Here is a 22,669-nt window from a genome sequence, read left to right on the forward strand (position 1 = left end):
TAGAAGAGCTGCTCTTTGCTCTCTAATACCCCTCTCTGAGAATCTGCCTTGCTCTTACAAGCCGAAATCATCAGAAATGTTGTCATGAAACCTCTCTTCAGGGCTTGAACCTGGTAGGTAGTGCCAGGAATAACTACTAGTGCCTTCATTGACTTCCCAAATGGCTGCCATTACTAATAAAAAGAGTTCCTGGAAGCCTCCTATTGAAGCTGAGCTAGTGCAGGAAGTCCGTGGCCAGGGCCCAGAGCTCCCCAGATGGGGCCAAAAGTCATAAGCTCAGAGGCTCAGGAGCTGATGAAGAAAGAAAGGATCATCTAATCTAACCTTCTTATTACAAATGAGGATGACAGGATCCATCGCCTTCCCCATTCCTCCCCATCAGTTTGGGCTGGGCTGGCCCAAGAGACATTTTTCCTAATTGGCTCTTCTGGCATTCTAGGCTCAGACTCCTCCAACATTTGACTTGGTTTCATTTCCCAGGGTGACACAATGGAAAATCTGTCACGTTTGGTCACAGGTCCTTGAGTGAAATCCTATAGTGGCTACTTAGGAGCTGAGTGACCTTCCCCTTCTTGGGCCTCAGTTTCTTCGTCTGTAAAATGAGGGGATTGGACTAAATCGCCTCAGAGGTGTCTTCTAGCTCTAGCTCTAGGATCCTCTGCTTCTTTTAGTTCTTTCCTATCCTAGATAAATACACACTAGCTAAGATCTGCCTAAAGAAAGGGCCCTTCCTCCCCTCTTAATGCCTTACCCCTGAAAATTTCCTCGAGATAATCGGTGTTTCTAGACAACCTTTTGATAGTGAGAAATGTTTTTTGTAGGACTTTTCCCCCCTTCCCCCCCAGGGACACGGAGGCCAAAGAGAGGCCTCTGACTTCACGGCCAGTCCCTTTCTGAAGGTTCCGAAGGAGGCAAATCGAAGTTTTAGCTCGTGGAATTCTTGCACCGCACCGGGAAGGTTTCGTAGAGTAGCTGGGGTTTGTTCCTGCGCTTTACGCTTTCTAGCCCCCATCCAGTGGTCAGAGGGATTATCTGTGCCTAATATCTGGGCACCGGGACTTGGGCGCGCGCGCACACACACACACTCACACACACACGCGCGCGCACACACACACACACGCACACGCACACACACTCAGCATCTGGAGAGCTCCCCAGACTCGCACACAGTGCCACGGGAGCTCCGGGTCGCTGCCTCCTGGAAGCTCGGCGGGGCCGGGGTCCCTCGGCCGCCTGGCTGCCGTCGCCTTCTCCCTGGAAGGCCCCCTCCCGCCTCTCTCGCCGCCGTGCCGTGTGCTCTCCTAGCGCACTCCCGCTGCCGGCTTCAGCCTCTGCAGTGTCAGCTCATTAGCACACAGATCTCATATCCCCTCTCCGCACTGTCATTGCAAAAATTGCTGTTGCACACCTTTCCAGCCAACAAATGTGCTCGGGACAACGCGCTGTTTGCAAGAGGCAGGGAGACGGGCGGAGGGAACCTTCCAGGCTCCTGGGGCCGGAATCGTGCTCGCGGAGCACGGGCTGGAAGGGGAAGGCGCTGAGCAGCCGCGCTCGGGCTCGGCGGGGCAGGGGGAGGGGCGGCCCCTCAGGGCAGGACTCAGGGTTCCGGATCTCGTTCAGACACAGGCAGGACGCCTTCGGCTTGCGAACTGCGCCCTGGTCGCTGAACGGTTTTCTCCGCTTCGTTTTTCCGAAGCGCTTCAGATACGCCTCGCTGCCGCCCCCCCCCCCCCCCCCCCCCCCCCCCCCCCCCCCCCGAGAATCTTCCCCAGCCAGAGGACTTAGCCGAAAGCTTTCCTTCTCCGCCACCCCACCGAGTCCCAGCCTAATTAGCGAATTCTTCTAATTGCCGGATCCACTTAACTCTTTAAGTCCATCCCGGGAAGGAGAGATTTTCCCAATTCTCTCTTCACTCCTATCCCCATTTCTTTTTTTTTTTTTTCCCCCTTTAAAGTTTTCCACTGAAGCTTTGGGAACTAGATGAGAATCTTCTCCAAGAACGCCTGCTGACCTAGCCACACCCCACTCCCGCCCATCTTTAGAATCTCACATTGTCTAAAAGGACTCTGGTCCAGACCTGATTGTTCAATATCAGCTGGCCTGGCTATGTTTTGTTTCATCCCTGTAGCATCTCTCTCTCTCTCTCTCTCTCTCTCTCTCTCTCTCTCTCTCTCTCTCCCCCTCCCTCCCTCCCTCTCTCTCTCTCTCTCTCTCTCACATAAACACACACACACACACACACCTTGCTGCCATAGGGTATTTTTTGTAGCCACTCACTGTTAAGACAGTTGGTTCATCGGAAATGTGAGTTTTCTTTGTCCAACTGGCTTAGGCCATCGATGCCCATAGTAGGGCCAGCCAGAGACTGAAGTCATGTCCTCACAAAATCCTCTATTGTTGTTATTTTGGTACAGATCGATGTGTGTGTGTGTGTGTGTGTATACAGAGAGAGAGAGAGAGAGCGCGCACAAATAGCAGAAATACATACACACACAAAAGATTTCCTGTGTCTATGTGATTTCCTGATAGGGTCTACCTTTTCTGCCTTGCCTTCTGCTATTCCTTCCCCATCCCAAAGAGGGCTGTTCTCGGCATCCTGCTGTTTTCTTTTGAGGAAAATAGAGTGATCAAGGTGGGGACTGTCCCTGTTTTTTTTTTTTTATTAGATTTTGTAAAATTTTGATCATTTTTAATTCCATTGTTATGGGTAGGCAGAGATTATTGGCTGGTTTCATTTTAACAAATTGAAAAATAAATGAATCTGCAGAGGTTTTCTTATTAGTCTTCCCTTATGAAGAAGAAATTTGTCATTTTTATGTAGTTGTTTGAAGGATTAAAAGACAGCCTGGACTTCCTAAGAGGGGAGGAGCAGGATTTTAGTTGGCAGTCTGATGCCCCTCACCAAACTTCCCCAAATGGCTTTCCCTTCCAACTCTCTAGCCCAGGGACTGCAGACGGACCCAATTTATTCTGAAGGCCCTTACGGTAAAACACCTTCCGCTTTGTCTGGAGGTCAGAAGAGCATCCATGAGCTTGGCCAGAGCTGGCTTAGAAACGAACAAAACTAGGGAGGTTTGGCTTTTACCCTGTGGACTTTTAGCCTTTGTTGCTTCAAGGACCCCGTGATTAAAGTGGTGTGTGTGCTCGTTACCATGAAGCTTTGGCCCTTCTGTGCTCTAGAATACCAGCTGCCACAGCTGGGGGGAAAACCAAATCAAAAGCATCACCTAGTGGTCAATGCTCTGAGGCATTAGACTGGGCCTGGTTCTCCCTCAGAGCCTTTCCAGCTTGGGGAGGCCTGCCCGATTTGTGCTTCATTGATGCTGGCTTCCGAAATACAAGGTCTCATGTATACCACAATGTGACATCAGAGAAGGAAGGACTGGAGTGGAGGGTGGATTCTTGGACCAAGATCAACAGAGGCTTTCTGATTCAATTGGTTAGACCCCGGATCTAAAAAAGGAAAGTTTCTTAAGAGAGATGATGTCCACATCTTAGGTTTTAGCATGGCCTTCCCCGGGAGTGTGCTGTCATTAGTCAGCTCCATGAATTAGAAACAGCCTTCCCAAGTGAATGAAGCAAAGTGCCAATTAAACAATCGACAAGAATTTATTGAGTGCCTACTATGTGTTGGACATTGTTCTAGAGCCCTGGGGATACAAATGCAATGAATGAAATAATCCCTTCTTATAAGAAATTGACTTTCTAACAACAGTACATATATATATGTGTATGTATGTATCAACAGTACTGTTGTACATAGGCATACTACATATATAAAGAAGTATGGACACAGAATAAATTAAAAATAGATTAAATAGAAAGTACTTCAACCCAAGGCAGTTAGGGAGTAAGAGTTATAAGGGTAAGAAAAGGTTTCCTGCAGAAGGTGGTACAGGAGCTGCAATCTTAAAGGAAACAAAAGGATTTGAAGAGACTGAGGTGAGGGGAGAGTACATTTCAGACATGAGGACTAGTCGGTGTAAAGGTCCAGAACCTGAAGATGGAGGGACCTGTATGAAAGACATGGAGAAGGCCAGCTTGGCTGGAGTGAAGAGTTCAGGAGAAGGAGCAGTATACAATGAGACTGGAAAGGTAGGTTGGGGGAACAGTTGTAAAGGGCTATAAAAGCCAAAGAGACAGTTTATAGTTGCTTCTAAGGGAATGGGTGGCCATTGGGATTTACTGACTAGGGGAATGATGGGAAAATCACTCTGTCAGCAGTGTGGAGGATAGACTACAATATGAAGAGATGAGACAAAACTAAATTAGGAGATGGCCGTAATAATCTTGGGGAGAGGTGATGAAGGTCTAGACTAAGGTGGTAGATGTGTGAGAAGAGAGAAAAATTGGGATTCGAGAGACCTGTGAGGATAGAGATGACAAAATTTGTCCAATGATTCAATAGGCGAGATGAGAGAGAATGGAAACTAAGGCATCTCTTTCCATTGCAACACTGAGTCTTGGCCAATAGGTGACAGTCATGAAAGTGACTTTGTTCACACTTCCCCTCCCCTCCTGCCCCACGATACCTTGCTAGTCAGAGCCCCCAAGGTCATGCCCAGTGGAGGCCTTTTTTTGCTCACCAACCCTCCACGATCCAGAGCTTTCCTATCTGCCCTTACAATGCCTCCCAAACCAAGGTCCCCCCAAAATTCCCTCAAGGCCCAAACTCTTACCACCTGAGTTGGTAATTTTTTTCTAAGCTCCTATTTATTGAGGGATATGTTATTTAGAAAGCATTTTCCCCAAATACACAGTTCATTCGATCTCCAGACAATGAGGGATTTGGGCGAGATGACCTCCAAGGAGCTCTTCTGCTACGGACCCTGGGACAAAGATAGGACAACTTTTGTCACTGTACACCCAAAGAAGCTGAAACTTCAGAGGAACTGAAGGATCTGTCAAAGGTCACTCAGCTTAGAGCCAAGCCTGGAGTTCAGGCATTTTGGCTCCCAGTCTAGCTTCTTCCTATTGGCTGCCATATGGCTATCCTCCATGCCCTTGGCCTTCTATGCCCTATACCTTGCTATCTTCCCAATAACAATCACTGACTCATATTTTTAACACTACTTCTAAGATTTATGAAGCAATTTTCTAACAGTAATATGGTGAGACAGGTGGAAGGAGTATCATTATCCCCATTTTACAGAAAAGAAAATGAAGTTACTTGCCTAATGTAGAACAATGGAGAAGTGGCTAAGCTAGGACTCTGATCCAGAACTTTCTACTTCAGAATCTAGCATTCTTTGATCACACAGTATTTATGTCTGACAGAATTCATAGACACCCCTCTCACAAGAACACATCCCCAAGAGCTTTTGTATTTTTTTTTTAATTTTAGGACCAGCCCTGTGATTTCTTTGATATAAGGACCTCTCAGTGAGGAAATTCCCTCTCCCAATGCAGATGAGTCGATTCTCTGCCCTTTTCTAAGCTTCAAAAGGTACCTGAGCCACTGAGAAGGAAAGAGACTTGCCAGGGTCACATAATTTGTATCAGCAGCATGACTTGACAAGTGCCTTGCCTACATCAGCATGTGTCAAACACTATAGCACTTGGCCTCTCTGTATTTTATTATACCAAGAAGCTCTTAAAGTTACCATTCCTTAATTTTTAGCACCCACTGTGAGCAGAGTCCTGTGCTAATATTGAGGGAGAAACACCATTTAGATGAGAAACGGTCCTTGCCCTCTAAGGACACAGCTGCCCCTCTGGCTCTGGATCTATCTATCTGATCCTGGGAGGTAGATAGTATAGGGATTTTTGGAAAACTAAAGGTATGAATCTCTAATAGTGGAATTTCAAATACAGTTACTATTGGTGACTCAAGTCTTCCTACTCTCTAAGTGCAAGGCTGGCCCTGAACACAGACGTCAGTCTGTCCGTCCATGGGGGAGTACCATAGGTCAAATATATGGAGAACACCTTGTAAAACATAAAGCACTATCTAAAGGCCAATTATCATCATCATTAATGATGGTATTGTGCTTATTATACCACATGGGGCAGAGGACAACCGACACGTCATCCTGGACATGGAACTTCATGGATAGTTTGGGACATTAGGAGAACTGGGCAACAAATGCAGTATCTGGAGCTCTGCAGGTACGGCTTCAAATTCAACCCTAGAAACCAGAAAAGAAGTCTTTCTAGGGTGAAGGCACGGAAACAAAGAGGTATTTCTGGGGTCAGAGAGTACTAACAGGACAGGTCACATGAGGTTGAGAGGTGGGAGCGGTAGGGATGGAGACACAACAGAGAAGGAGAGAAAGGGTTTTATTGTTTCTGACCGAGAGTATTCAGGACCTCTTAAATAGGAACAACTGTGAGAATAGGGAAAGACTAAGATTTAGAAGCCTTAGAAGATGCCATCCAGAACGTGACTGTAGGCTGATTTTGTACAATAGAGTCATTGTTTAAGAGGGGATTTTTTGGTTTTCTCTGTACTTTGAGAACTCAGGCAGCTTCAAGCACAGTCTGGTGCACCAGATTTCTCCAGGGACACATTCACCATTGGGGAATGCAAATAGTGGCATCGGGGAAAGATAAGCAGGTAACCAGACTCCCCCTAATTGTAATGCTTTGTCAGAAATAGACTTCATGTGCCTCTCTAGCTCTCTCTACTGTCAAATCTTGCAGAAGAGCCAGTTTAGCAATTCCAGATTAGGTGTTCTAGCTCTTCCTGATTCTCTCTCCTGTCTTCAGGCAGTCTCAGTGCTTGGTGCCCTCTCTAGGACTGTCGGTAGAAGTTACTGTCTTCCTGTACCTGCAGTTCAACTGCAAGTTTGATTTTGCGCAATCGAGTCATTGTTTTAAGAGAGGGTTCTTGGTTTAATCTGTACTTGGGGAACTCAGGCAGCTTAAAGTATAGTCCAGAGCATCAGATTTTCCCAGGGACCGCCTATGTTGTCTGGTGGAAGCTAATGAAAGGTGGGCACATAGGATCATTATCATAATCTCACAGGATAGTAAGTGAGAAGGGACCTCAGAGACTACCTAATGCAACCTTTTCCCTATTTTACAGATGAAGAAACTGAGGTCCAGAGAGGTTAAATGATTTTTCAAGGCCACATAGGTCATTAGAATCATAGATATAGAAACTCAAAGATACCTCAGAGACCTTTTATGATAACTCTTCAATTTACACCGAGGAAAACTGAGGCCCAGACAAAAGAAGAGATTTACCCAATGGTCTAAAGTCTGTTCTTCCCATCTCAGCAGCCTTTGGGTGTTCCTGGCTTTTTTTCACATCTCCCTGTTTTATTCCCCACGGGCCATGGCCTTTTAGAAATGTTGACTTCTTTTGAAGGCAGGGCAATAGGGGAAGAAAAAGGAACTCGGCCAGCCCAAATCCATCAATTCCGCTAGTCTAGAGTCAGGGGGATTTTGATCGTGAAGTATAAAAATTCTCCCAGCCCAATTCCTATCCAGCTCGACACCCCCTGCCAGCCTGCCCAGCTGCCTTCAGAGGAAGGTGCCCATGGCATCCAGCAGGAGGAGAATCCAGCCCATTCTGGCCCCAGGAGCTCACTCGCAAATTCCCAACAAATGCTGTAATAAGGAACGCGTCTCTCAGCAGGACTGCGTACCTACCATTTCTGCTGTGTCTGCAGGAGGCTCGCTTAGCAAAGACAAGAAGGGAACATATGTTTTCCCCCCCACCCCCTCTTAAATTACAAGCCTGGTGAGAGAGCTGGCAATTTAGTGTGGTACATGCAGGAGTGTGGTATAGAGTTAAGGACATGAAGAAGGAAAGGGGTTCACTGAGACCTCTTGACAGCTCCTTCTCTGCTTTGCACTCTGGCCATTCTTAGGGACCTACCCTCCCTGACCTCCCCAACTCCTCAGACTCCCAAGTTGCCTATCTCTGTTCCATCCCAAAATGTACCATTTGTACATCAACTGCCTGATTTCCTTCCCAGCAGAGCTGAAAGTCAACATTCTTATTCTACACACAAGGTCCAAGAGGCCTAGGAGAGATCACCAAGATATAATGAATGACAAGGATGCTGGACTCCTAGTCAGAGGAGTAGGGTACCCATCCCTTGGAAGGTAGTGGGGCACCATGGGAAAAATGGCAAATTCTGAGGCACAGGACCTGGGAGAAAATCCCTGATCTACTCACTACCTGTGTGACCTTAAGCAAGTGATTTTGGTGCTTTAAGTCTCAATTTTCTTAGCTGTAAAATGAAGGTGCTAGACTGGACCTCTGAGGTCCCTTCAAGGTCTAATGCCAAGACTGGACATATGACCTTGTTCCTTCACTTTCCTGGACCTCTATGCCCTAATGGCTAGGATGAGGGGATTAGCCTCAGAGGTCCCTTTTAGTTTCAAGTCTATGATTCAGTGATGGCTCCTTAGAATTCACTTTCCCTCTATGGACCTCACATTTCCCATTTGTAAGAGCTGGAGGCTGAATGACATGATCTCTTAAGAATGTCCTTTCCAACTCTGACATCTGAGATCCTGTAACCTCTGACCTTCTGCTTTACACACTTAGATCCAGGTCCAGGGGCAGGAGGAAGCAACTGTTTACATGATATAGTTAGGGGCTGCCTAGAGGTACCCCTTGCTCTGTCCCACCCTCAGTCTCTTCCTTACCATAGACAGAATTTCCTTTCTTTGGGTAAAGGCACCGAAGGCCATTGTTAAACTGCATATATGTTATCTAAAAGAAGGGAACCACTATCTGTAATGAATACTTGAGCATGGATTAGTTTCAGAGATGAACTTCTGTCACCTAGCAGGACCCCAAGGGCACAGGAATTGGGACAGGTAAGTTTTGTGATGGAAAGACTGAGAGCATGAGGTGCCATTCAGGGAGGGAACATCAGGGTGGGCTGTAGTAAGGCCCTGGGGCAATTAATGTGTAGAGTGAGGCTCAAAGAAGTAGAGGGAGGGAATCTGAATATGGGCTCTGCTGTCTCACAAATTATAAGATGTATACTTAGGTGTCCTCTGGGAACATGAACCGTTCCCGCTAATTTAATGTCTGATCGTAGTTGCCTCCTACTATTGACCTCCATGAAATTAGGCCCTTTGGGGAAGAGTGAGGCCTTTGGCTCATTTGCAATGGTGATAGATTATCCCCAACATTAGACATACCTTCCACTGTCCTTTTGTGGAAGTTTCATTCATTTACTGTCTCCTCTCATTTATTCTCCATTACTGAATTATCCACTTGGTGGATTGCTCATGGAAACTCAGGCCCTGCTTCCTGCAGCTCTCCTGCCAGCTGCCAAGCTGCCATCAGTAGGCCTGATAAAGAAAGAGAGCAGAGAGGGGTAAGTGTGGAAGTGTCTATGCTGGTAAGTCTGTCTGTTACAGTCAAAGATGAAAAACCAATTGACATCTACAGTTGGCCAGAACAGGTCACAGGATCTCAGGGCATTGAGCTCAAAGGGACTGCAGAGGCCAGCTAGCCCAGTCCTCTAATTTTACACAAAAGGAAACTGAGGTCCAAAGAACTGAAGTGATTTTTCCAAGGTTGCAGAGGTAATAAGCTTCAGAGACAGGATTTAAATGTAGGTCTTCTGATTCCAGATTCAACACTCTTTTCACTGTGACACACTGCGTTCTGTTTACTACTCTGTTTTTGATGCCAGTTGTAGCTCATTGAAGTAAAATCTAATGTTTTACTCAGATATTAGCCCATATAAGGGTTTCCTAACACTGGCTGCCTCTCTGATGTAAAATGAAAAAATATGTAACATGCACATTTTTAAAAACGTGTGACTACTGATGGACTAGAATCAAGGTCCTTAGTTAAATAAATATATCAACACTTAGTTTTGGAAAGTGAATTGGAGACTCAAGAGTAATGATGCACAAAGCTGCATTTGTTCTTCACACCTTTGAACATTAGCCAGTGTTTGCTATTCAGTGATAACATAGAAGTTCTATCCCAGCATCCTTTAAAACAGAGTTGGGGAACCTTTCTTCTGCCACGGGCCATTTGGATATTTATAATATCATCCATGGGCCATACAAAGTTATCAACTTAGAGAACTCAAACAGTGGGAGGTTGTTGTGCCTAGCTTTCAGCTCAACCTCGCCTGTGGTTCCCTTAGCAAATGATTTGGGGGGCCTTATACACAAGCCGCCGCCGCCCCATCCCTGCTTTAAACATTGAAAAAATATGATTTCTTTCTCCAAACTAGGGTTTTCCTCTATGCTAGCTACACCAGTGGTAAGAGCCTCATCCTATCCTAGCTCATCAATGGGGCTTCTATTGGCTGAAGTTTCTTAGAATAGCAAAAGGATTAGGGATCAAATTATACAACCAGTAGACTGTAAAACCTGAATTTTCATACAGAAAATCTTAGTGTATATCTCAGGTGGATGAAATCCTCTCAGTCTAAGCTTATGATAATAAATTAAAAAAAACAGTAATAAGGATATGACAGGATGTTGATTTATTCCAAAAGGATAGAATCCTCGATCTTAGTACATATGTATAATTTACTTTCATTCACACATCTGAGAATTACCTACTAGCAGTATATCCTTGGACAAGCCACTTTCCCTTTCTGGGACTCAGTTTCCTCATCTGTAAAATGAAGGGGATTGGATTAATCGACCTCTGAGGTCCTTCTAGCGCACTACATCTATAATGCCATGTATTTCTCTGCTAGACAGTCTGCTTTTTAGGAGTGGACTCCAGCCTAAACATACGATAGGTCATATCAAGAGATAATCGTTTTTTGTGGGCCTTCCGCAGCCTCTGTTAGTAAGTAACTGTATTGGACAAAAGAAGGGCCTGACTCAGGGCCATAAACAAATCATCAGCTAAGTCACCTAGCAATGGTCTGTAGGGACACTACTAACAGATGCTAAAGTCATCAGGGACCTTAAAAGAAAAGAAAGAGAAAGGGACAATGACAGGGAGAGGGCAAAGCGAATTAGACACACTGTTTGGGAACCCTTTGATCGGCACCTTAGCCCAGACTTAGCTGGTCCTCCCAGTCAGGGCTGGTCTGGGACAAAATTGTGATGTTGGCCTCCACTAACTACATTTCAGTGTCCCCATACCCTCCCTAGTACAATCCTCTAAAACCCTCTGTCAAAACCTGCCCTAAGGGGGGGGGGGGGAATTCCTGCTATTAGTCATCTAAATAAGAGTGTGAATTAAAGTCCCTATGTCCTCTCTCCTAGGACATATTTATTCTTAAGCTACTTTCTCTGCTAGGCAGCCTGCTTTTTAGGAGGGGACTCCAGCCTAAACATACTATAGCTCATATCAAGAGATGATCATTTTTTGTGGGCCTTCCACAGCCTCTGTTAGTTAGTAACTGTATTGGATAAAAGAAGGGCCATAAACAAATCATCAGCTAAGTCACCTAGCTGTGGAAAAAAATATTAGACACGGGCAAGTAGGCAGAAAACACCTGGAGACAGTAGCCCTTCTTATTATGGCTAAAAAAAAATCCCACCATGGTACACATCTATTCTACTTAGGCTTTGCACCATCCTGGTTCAGAGTATTTCATATCTACTTTAATATCATGTATCTTTAGGGCCTTCAGAGTGCTAGTCTAATTCCTTCCAATTTACAGATGGGGAAACCGAGGCCCAGGGAGGTAAAGAGACTTAGCCAAAGTCACCCATAGGATCACAGATACAGAACTGAAAAGAACTTCAGAGTTCGGCTAATCCAACTCCCTTCAATTTACAGATGGGGAAACTGAGGCCCAGAAAAGTAAAGAGATTTAGCCAAATTCACCCAGAGGATCACAGATATAGAACTGAAAAGGACTTCAGAGTTTGGCTAGTCCAACTCCCTCCAATTTGCAGATGGGGAAACTGAGGCCCAGAAAATTAAAGAACAGGATCATGAATCTAGAGATATTAGGGAACCTAATACAACACTTTCACTTTACAAATGAGGAAACTGAGGCCCAGAGAGGGGAAGTGGCTTGCCTAAGGGTTACACAAATAGATATAAATTTGAATCCAGGTCTTCCTACCTCCAAGTCTGACAGTTTATTGAATATACCATGATGAAATGAGGGATCCAGAGGTTTTTGCCCAAGAGAAGTGCTAGAGTTCTGCTATTTGAGAGCCATGAAAGAGCTGATATTTATTTGGTCCGTTCCCCACTTGCAGGTAGGTGAATATTTGAGAGATTTCTTCTCTTCTTCAAGTTCTCCAGGAAGGAAGCCTCCTTACAATCCCTCCATTTTCTTTAATAATTTTTTAGCATCCTTCAAATACAACAGGTATTTATTAGGCACCTACTAGGTGAAGGAACACCCTGCTTGGCCCCAGAGGAGGCTGTTCTGAGAGGTCTTAGCCCTCTGATCACCATGGGGTATGTGACATGTATAGAGATAAGTGGAAAGGGCCATGATGCGTGATAAGTACACTCAAAAAAGGCAAGCCAAGTGCTCTCTGAAGTCCCCTGGGGCTGGGGCTGGAGCTTTATCCATTTGGGGAGAATTGTACTTTACATTTTCAGCTTCTGCAAGCCAGGCAGTGTCTAAGGACAGCTCTGTTGCCACTTAAACCAAAATCAGCTGCTTATTAAGAAGGCAACAGGATCATTTTTGCCAACAGAAACAGAGCACACTTTCCGTGTGTGTGTGTGTGTGTGTGTGTGTATGTGTGTGTGTGTGTGTCCTGTCAACTTGAGCATCATCTCCAGATCAGAATGTCATCAATGAAAAAAAGTCTGTGGTTAGATTAGGCCTAGTCCAAGCTAATTATCTTGGCTCCTTCTAGATGTGCTCAGGTCTACACTGAGCCTAAAAGTCTTCTTTTCATAGTTAGGGTATGAATTCGTAAAATAGAAAAAGTTAGGACTAGGATGAGTTTTAAAAGGACAGAGATGGGAGGACCCTTAGAACATAGAATGTCAAGTCTGAGAAGAACCTTAGAACATTGACTATCAGAGCTAGGAGAAACTACAGAATAGAGAATGTCAGAACTGGAAGAGAGCTTAGAACATGGAAGATTAGGGCTGGGGCTAGGAAGGGTGTGTGTTAGAAATACAAAAACATCAAGGCAGGAAGATACCTTAGAACTAGAACATTAGACTGGGAGGGCCATTCAGGATGTAAAAGGTCTTAGTTTGGAAAATCATAGAAAATAGACTGGAAGGGTCCCTAGAGCACAGAATATCAGAGTGAAGACATAGACAGTGTCAGAGCTGGGAGGGATCTTAGAACATGGGATTTCAGATCTGAAAGGGAATTTAGGACACACAATAGCAGAGCTAGAAGGGATCTTTTGAATAGAGAATGCAATAACTAGAAGAGAATTTAGAACATAGAAGCTCATAACGAGAGAGACTTTAGAACACAGGATATCAGAGTTAGGAGAGCTAAATAGAGAAGTCAGAGTTGAAAGAAACTTAGAAGAGAGTATCAGAGCTGGAAGGAAGCTTAGAATATTGAAAGTCAGAGCTGGGAGGGGCCATATAACATGGAAGATCAGGTCTGAGGCTAGGAAGGGGGTACATTAGAATGCAAAAATGTCAGAGCAGAGAGGGATCTTAGAACATAGTGGGTCAGACTGGGAGAGTCTATAGGACATCAAAGGTGAAGGACCATAGAATAGAGGAAGTCAGAGCTGGAAGGGCACTTAGGGCATAGAACATCAGAACTGGGAGGGGTCACAGAACAAAATGTCAAAACTAAGAGGCACCATTAGAACACAGAATGTGTCAGAGCTGGGAGGGACCAAACAATAGAGAACGTCAGTACTAAAAGGCATCTTAGAACAAAGAATGTCAAAGCTGGAAGGAGATAGGAGGGCCCTGCCTTATATCATGGAGGATCATGGCTCTGCTGGGAAGGGGATGCTGGAAAATATAGAACTGTCAAATCCAAAAGAGACTTTAGAACATAGAAGATAAGAGTGGGACTTAGAACATAAAAGGTCTAAGCTGGGAAGGGCCATAGAACTGGAAAAGAGCTTAGAAAATAGAAAGTTAGAGCTGGACTTACAAGACATGGAAAATGACAGCTTGGGAAGAATTTAAAACATATATCTGAGCTGGGGCAGGCCCTTAGATAAGAGAATTTCAGAGCTGAGAGGATCTTTAAAACACAGAATTACATAGTGGAGAGGGACCACGGAATAGAGAAAGTCAGAACTTAGAATATGGTACATGAGGTAGAAGAAAGAATAGAGAATGTTAAAGCAGGAAGAGATGTAGAACAGAGAATGTCGGAGCTAAGAAAACAGAATTTCTGGGAGGGTCATTAGAACATTGAATATTAGAGCTGGGAGGGAAATTAGAAGAGATAATGTCAGAACTGGAACAGACCTTAGAACCTGGAAGATTAGAGCTGGGAAGATCTTTAGTACATGGAAGATAAAAACTAGGAGGGAACTTAGAACAGAATATGTGAGATGGGAAGGTTCTTAGAACTTAGAATGTCAGAACTGGGAGGAACTTTAGAATATAGGATATTAGAGCTAAAAAAAACACCTTAGAATATGGAATTGCCAGACTTGGGAGTAGCTTCAGAACAGACAATGTAAGATCTGGAAGAAATCTTAGAACAGGGACGTTCATAACTAGAAAAGACCTTAGAGTATAGAATGTCTGAGCTAGAAGGGGCCATAGTATAGAGCATGTCAGAGTTGAGAAGAACTTTAGGAGGTGGAAGGTTAGGGCTAGAAGGGACATTAGAATATGGAAAGGTCAGATTGGAAGGATCCATAGAACAAAGAAAGCCAGAGCTGAGAGAGACCTTAGAACAGAGAATTTAAGAGTGGGATGAGACCATAAAAGGGAAAATGTTGGGACTCGAAGAGACCTTAGAACATGGAAGGTTAAAGCTGGAAGGACGCTTAAAATATAAGAAGGACAGGGAAGGCCCTTTAAGACTTAGAATATAAGAACTAAGAAGGGCCTGAGAACAGAGGTAGAAGGCCCTTAGAATACAGAAGTTTAGGGATGGGGCTAGGAAGGGGGGCGGTGTTAGAATACAGAAATGTCAGCAGAAAAATACCTTAGAATGAAGAAGGTCAGATTGGGAAGATTCTTAGGACATAGAAGCTGGAAAGAAACATACAACAGAGAAAGTCAGAGCTTGAAGAGAGCTTGGAACAGAGAATCTTAGAGCTGGGAAGGACTTTAGAACTTGGAATGTCAGAGCTGGGAGGGGTCTTAGAATTCAGAATGTAATAGGAGACCATAGAACAGAAAATGTTCTCAGAAGAACCGTGGAACAGAAAATGTCAGAAGTAGGAGAGATTTTAGAGCATGTAGAGCATTCTAATGGAACGTAAGCTCCTCGAGGTCAGGCTCTGTTTTCATTTTTGTCTTTGAATCTTCCCTTTCCCAGCCTCACCCCTAGCTGCATAAAGAGATGCTCAGCCGATGAATGAACAAAGAACGTCAGGGTGGGAAAAGGCCATAAGAAGCCTGCTCCATCAACACATCCTCCTGATGCCCTGGAAAAAACCTTGATTTTGTAGTCTCAGGACCCGAGTTCAGGTTCTAACTCTCCAACTTGCTTGTGATTTTGGACACTAACTTCTTCTACTTGTGATCTTGGACAAATAACTTAACCCTGAGTCTCATTTCATCCTCTGAGGCTCCTTCTATCTCTGGATCTCTGACATTAGAATTTTACAGATTGAGGTCCAGAATGAGGAAGGAACTTTCTCAAAATCTCATAGCTAGTTAGGAACCCAAGTCAGGACTAGCACCCAAGGGTCCAGGCGCCAAGCCAAAATTCTTTCCCTAGACTAGGTTGCCACCCCACAGATGTGCAAGACCAGAATGAAAGCTGCCCACCCCAGTCCTCCAACTGTCTTGCTGCCCACTTTCAGCCTTGTGTAGACTGCTGTCCATTGACAAAGGCTAGCTCCTGGTTAACACAGGCTTATTAGGGATGAGGCCTTTCTTCAAATATTGAGGATCTCTCTTTGACCAGATACATATTTGCCTCCTCCTGAATATCAGTGAGTTAGGCTGACTTAGAAGATGAAGTTCATGGATATTTATCATCCCAGTGGCAATTATCACTTCCTTGTTCATGGAATGAATACTTGACCTCTACCCTTGAACTTGATCTTTTTGTAAAAGGGAGCAGAGGGAAAGAGATGATGAGAGAAACAATGAAAGAGATAAAAAAAACCATTGAGAGTGGAATGGAAACAGCAAATGAGAAAGAGACAGAGCAAGAGAGAGACCGTGTGAAAATGAGGGAGAGAGATAGGGAGACAGAGAATAAAAGAGACAACAAGAGAGTGTTAGTAATGGGAGGGAGACATACAGATAGATAGATAGATAAAGACAGAGACACAAAGAGATACAGAGATCCAAAGAGAGAGACAGAGAGACAGGAAGAGAGAGACAGAGAATGGGCAATAAGCATACACACAAAAGAGAGGAGCAGACACACTTGGAGGCCATAGAAATGTCCCAGGACTCTGCCTCCATGCTCTGTCATCTTTGGAGCTCCGTGGTCCCTTTCAGGGACCTCCTAGATGCACATGACTTCCCCCTAAGGACCAAAGCCCAAGGTCCTCTGTGCCTTAAGAAGTTTAGTGCAGATAGTGCCTTCTTTGAGTGAGACATAATAGGTCCGGGAGTTCCTTTCTCCTCTCTCTCCAAACTAGAGCTGGCTATCACTTTACCCTTCCCCAGCAGCCTCAGATAGAGTGCTGCCCAGATTAACCTTGGTACTTGCTGACTTGAAGGAGAGGAAATTTGTCTTTAAATGAAAAGTTCTATTTTAATGCCACTGAAAGGAAGAAAGTTGGAAATAGCTTTCGGAGGCCTCACTCAGGCAAGGGAAAGCAGTGAAAGTCCCTCAAGCTCCGGCTGTCTGAGGTCTTGTCATCAAGGACTCTGGAGAATGGGCAGTGCAAGCAGTTCCCTGGGAGCGGACCTTTGCTTTTGATGTTACTTCCCTAAGAAAGAGTGAATTGAAGGAACGGGAGAGAGACAAGCCAAAATGCAATGAGTCATTTAGCTAATGGCGTCTCTCAGCTCTCAAGGCAAGGTTGCCTCCCAGAGCATGGGACCACTTGTGAATTCTATGACAAAAGGCAGAGTATGAAGGACTGTCTCGAGACTGCCCACCCATGCCCACTGCTCACACAGATGGTTTAGAACAAGATATTCATGGCCATTTTCCTTTCTTTTCTTATATTTTCATATATATATATATATATATATATATATATATATACATATGTGTATGTATGTATGTATTTCTTATATTATATATAATTCTTATATTAGACAGAGAGATAGATAGATATTCTTATATCTATAGATGTACCACAATCTCTCCATGGGTAAAATAGTCTCAGTCTTAGAACTTAGAATGTCAGAACTGGGAGGAACTTTAGAATATAGGATATTAGAGCTAAAAAAACACCTTAGAATATGGAGTCTCCCTGGAGTCAGGAGAACTCAAGTTCAAATACAGCCTCAGACACTTGACACTTACTAGCTGTGTGACTTTGGGTGGCTCACTTAATCCTGATTGCTCCCCCCAATAATTATCTCTCTCTCTCTCACTCTCTCTCTCTCACTCTCTCTCTCTCTCTCTCTCTCTCCCTCCACCCCCACCTCTCTTGTATGTATGTAGTCATTGCTAGTCTAGTAGGGATGAGGAAGAAAATCAAAGTTGTTCTAATTTGCACTTCTCTATTAGTGATTTGGAGCATTCTTCCCCCCCCCCATATATCCCCCCCAAATCCCAAGCTCTGATACTTGCTATCTTTGTTACTCTGAGCAAAACCACTCCCTCTCCCTCTCTCTGTCTCTCCTTCTCTCCCTCCCTACCACTCTCTCTGTAGAATTGGGGTTAGGAGTTAGGAGTTCAAATCCCAAGCTCTGATACTTGCTATCTTTGTTACTCTGAGCAAAACCACTTAATCTCCATTTTCTCATCTGGAAATTAGGGCCAGTAATGCTTATACAGGAACAATATTGTAGAAAGAACACTGACTCTGAAGTCAGAGGTGTTGAATTCAAATCCTAGCTCTAATAATTATTGTACATCCTTAAACAAATTACTTAACCTCCCTGGGCCTCAGTTTCCTCCTCTACAAAATAAGAGAATTCGACTAGGTAGCCTCCAAGGTCCCTTCTAGCTCTAGACCGTTGGTCAAGATCATATGGTCAATCAGTCCTCAACAAACACTGATTTCTTCTCAATAACTTTTGTTTTCAATTCCTAATTCTCTCTCTGCCCCACTCTCTGAGAAGCAAAGAAAAAGAAAACACTTTAAAAATATGTACATTAACGCAAAACAAATTCCTGCTTTTAGCTATGGCCAAAAATAGGAAAAGCAAGAAAAGAAAATGGGCTTCAATCTGTACTCAGAGTGCATCAGTTCTCTATCGGAGGTATACTGAACATTTCATCATAAATCCTTTGGAATAGTAGTAGGTGATCGTGTTGATCAGAGTTCCTAAGTTTTCTCAGACTTGATCAACTTTATAACATTGCTGTTGCCATGAACACTGCTCTCCCAGTTCTATTCACTTTGCATCAGTTCATTCAAATCTTCCCAAGATTTTCCGAAACCATTCCCTTCAACATCACTTGCAGTGAATAGCATCCCATCACATTCTTATAGCACAACTTGTTCAAACATTCTCCAAGTCATAGGAGTTTCCAATCCTTTGCCACCACAAAGGGAGCTGCTATATTTATATTTTTGTACATCTGGGTCCTTTTCCTCTTTCTTTGAGCTCTTTGGGGTCCAGGCCTATTATTGGATCATCAACAAGCATTTAGGAAGTGCATACCATGAGCCACATCCTGTGCTCAGTACTGGAGAAACAAGGACAAAAATGAAACAATTCCTGCTCTCCGGAAGCTACATTCTAGCCATCCTCTGTTCCTTACTTCCCACTGTAATCCCCTGCCAGACTTCCAGCTGAGAGGGGAAAGATCTTGGCAAGAAGTGCTTTCCTTAACAAATCATCCTTATTTCTGTTATCTCTGATAAGAGAAGGTGGGTGTGGACACCCCAGTTTCTGTGGCCTGAGCAAAGGAATATTGGGGGAAATCAGCAAGATGACAATAAGAGGCAGCCTGTTGCTCTAAAATTGGTTTTCAGGAGGGTCAGCATTGGGTTCAAAATGGCGTCTTGAATGTTAGCCCTTTGAGAACCCTCTGCACAGGAACAGAGAACCCAGAATGGCAGATCTGGGAGGGACTTGAGAACAGAGAATGGCCCAGCTGGCAGAGAGTTTAGACATTAGTAATCTAATTCAGGCCCCAAAAAGGAGAATCCTAGGATCTGAGCTCCACAGCTAGAAAGGATGTCAGAGGCCATCTGATCCCACCAGTTCATTTTACAGAGGAGGAAACTGAGGTCCAGAGAAGAAACGAGCCTTATAATCAATAGGTAGTTGGTAGGTGACCTAGCCCAGTCCTCCAACTAAATCCAGCACTCTTTTCACTGTACTGAGCTGCTCCCTTATGACTCATCCAAAGTCCCACAATGAGTCAGTGACAGAGTGAGTATGAGATCCCAGGTCCCCTGTGCTCTAGCCCCAAGCTCTTTCCACCCCACAGCTTCTTTTATCACTGCCCTCTTCCTCCTAAGATCAGGGTATGTGAAAACATTCTCAAAGCTCACTGCAGTAAGTGATGGACAGCAGATTTCTGCTATCTTATTAAAGGTCTCTGATTCTGATATTCTTTCTCTCTCTCTCTCTCTCTCTCTCTCTGGCCCTCCCTCCCTCTCCCTCTCCCCTTTTTCTCTGCCTCTGTCTTTCTCTGTCTCAGTCTCTCTCTGTCTTTTAATCTCTCCCTCTTCCTCTCCCATTCCCCTTTCTCTTTCTTTCTCTATCTCTGTCTCTCTCTATCTTCTCTCTGTGTCTTTCTCTTCCTCTCTGTCCTGTCTCTCTCTCTCTCTTTCTCACTCTTTGTCTCTCTCTGTCTCTCCTCTTTCTGTGTCTCCTTTCTCCCTCTCTCTGTCTCTCCTTCTCTCCCTCCCTACCACTCTCTCTGTTGTTCTCTCTCTCTCTGTCTCTCTTCTCTTCTCTCTCCTCTTCTCTCTTTCTCTCTCCTCTTCCTTTCTCTCCCTCTCTTCTCTTCCTCTCCCTCTCTCACCCTCTCTCCCTCTTTCATCCTCTCTCTGTCTCTCTCTCTTCTCTCTCTCACACTATGTCTCTGTCTCTCTGATTGACCACATCCCAATTCAACTTCTATTATTCCTAAAACTGATCTTTAGGATCATGAGGACAGATTTAGGACTGCAGAAGCCATCTAGTCCAACCCCCTGGTTTTACAGAGAGGAAAACAGCCCCAGAGAGGGCAAGTGGTTGGCCCCAGTCACACAGGTAGCAAACGGCAGAGCCAGGCTTCGAACCCAGGTCCTTTGGCCGAAAAGCTGATGCTCTTTCATCAGGAAGGAATGAGTCCCTTCCCTAGAAGAAGCTGGACGGCCACTCATCTGGCCGTGCATGCAAGGGGATTCGGGTGCAGCTATGCTAAAATATCCTCTAGAGTCCCTTCCAGCTTGGGACTCGGGTGACCTCCACCTCAAACGACCTTTCCTTGACTGTTCATCCGGTTCTTTTCAGTTGCTGGCCAGCTATTTATCTAGTGACAACCTGAGCACAGCAGATCAAATGGGGAGGCACCTGAAAATGTGAGCTTGTGAATGGGCGGAAGTGATTTGAGTCTGAGGACCATTCATTTCTCACTGGCCGGCATCCAGGCCCGGGCTAGGCGGAGGGTGCCCGGCTGATGACAGCCCAGATATTGTGCACATCCCCTGAATTATAGAGCACCGGGGCCTGGGTAAATACGCTTGCAGGGTATTTTCATCTCCATGCTATTTTAGATGAGACATGAGTGCATAAACACTTCTACCTGACAACCTTTTTAAGTTCATTGGCTCAGAAGGTTATTTAAAAGGAAACAAGAACAGAGGATTTCAGTCGCAGGCTCCAAAGGTGACCACAAATGCCACCGAAAGCGGCAGCCAGTTAAGAAATTCATTGTGAAATGTGTTAATACGTTCACCCCAAATGAGGTCCCACCGCTGGAGCTCTGGAAACCCGACTGCCTTCCCCAAAGCTGCCATCGCCAGAGCGGCCACGAGGGAATCCAATGGAGCCCCTGGCCTCCCCTGTCATCCCTCCTCCCTCCTTTCACCCAAAAAGTACTAGGCCGTCCGTAGGCAACCTTCACTCCGATAACCCGGCAGCACCCACGGTCTTGGAAGCCTAATGGTCTGAAACCAGAGCAAGTCACAGCTGGGAGACAGTGCTGCCTAATGGGGTAGGACCCTGCTTTGGTCCCATTACACCACATTGATTTCTTTTCAGTGTTGGACTTGGGTTCAGAAACCCTGAATTTGAATCCTACCTCTGTCCCTCTGTGACCTTTTGTCCTGTCCCTCTCTGGGCTTCGGTTTCTACATACTAAGTACATATCCAAGGATAAGTGGAAGGAAAGTACTCTGTGAAAGCTCAAAGAGCTTTAGAAATGTGCATTCTTATCGGGGAGGCAGTGTGCAGAGGAATTTAATTCCTGTCCTGAGGCTGAAATTTTACTGGTTGTGTGACCTTGTCCAAATCGCTCTCCTTCTCTGAAGCTCAGACTTCTCATCTGTGAAATGGATACAATAATCAGTGAGTAGAGAAGCAATGCATGGAAAAGCTTTTATTAAGTGTTGTGTGCCGGATGCTAGAAACAGAAAAATGGGACAGCCCCTACCTACAAAAGACCACATACATAGGGGAAGTAGGAGGCAGAAATGGGAGTTTCTGTCTGTAAATCCCAGGGTTAGTGAGTAGAATTAACTGGATTATAGCCTTTCCAGGATTGGCAGTATTGATTGGTTACTGTCACTAGAGCTTGAGGCAGAAAGTCGGTAGGGGGAGTGGGAAAGAAAAAGGTTGCCGACTAGATGGCCAGAGTGGATCTGCGGGGTCCGGGGGCACTAGACATGCTGAAATTTGCCAATGGGGAGCCCAGGGTCCCGTTGAGGGAGCAGGAACACTCGGCTCAAAGCAGAGGAGGGGCAGCTGGGCCTAGTGAATGGAGTGCTAGACTCCAAATCAGGAAGGTGTATGTTCTGACCTTACCACAGACTCCTACTCTGTGACCTTGGCAAGTAACTTCTCCTCTCTGGGTCTCAGTTTCCTCCTCTGTAAAATGAAGGAACAGTTCCAATATCTCTTCCAACTCAAAAGCTATCATCTGCGATCCTCTGAGGGTGGAGGGCAGCAGTAGCCCAGCTGGAAGATGACTGGAATGCAGTAATATTCACTCTGGCGACCGCACCAGAGAGTGTTGGGAAAAGGACTTCGGACGTGTCTGCGTGCTATGGAAGGGAGAGCCTTAGCGGTCACCGGCTGTTCTAGCTGCATTTATCTCTGAGGTTTGAGAATCTTTAAGGGAAATAAAAATACTGGGCCTGCTCAAGTGGGAAAGACCAAGGCTGAGAGAGGGCATATGATTACAATCTGAGAAATTATGAAGGCTGTTGCCCCCGGGGGGGCCAGGGCGAGGGAGTGGGGGTAGTCTCGGTCGCCAGCTCCTGGGATGCTAGAACTAGGGGACTCCCCTTAAAGCTTAGAAAAGCAGATTTAGGACAAATAAAAGGAAGTCCTATTTTACACAGTGGGGAGCAAACATATGGAACTTTATTCCCCAGGAGTTGGTACAGGCTGGAAATATAAATAGGCTCCAAAAAAGGGTTAGCTAAGTCCAGGGAGTAGAGA

At 45.0% G+C, this 22,669-nt stretch overlaps 1 protein-coding gene across 5 annotated transcripts in view; it reads left to right on the forward strand.

Annotated features, from left to right (window-relative positions):
• GRIA3 (glutamate ionotropic receptor AMPA type subunit 3) overlaps positions 1–22,669 on the forward strand; it is a 274,208-nt gene that overhangs the window by 4,635 nt on the left and 246,904 nt on the right. The gene's annotated exons all lie outside the window — the stretch shown is intronic.

The sequence above is a fragment of the Sarcophilus harrisii genome, chromosome X, assembly GCF_902635505.1.
Source record: "Sarcophilus harrisii chromosome X, mSarHar1.11, whole genome shotgun sequence".
In the NCBI taxonomy this organism is placed as follows: domain Eukaryota; kingdom Metazoa; phylum Chordata; class Mammalia; order Dasyuromorphia; family Dasyuridae; genus Sarcophilus; species Sarcophilus harrisii.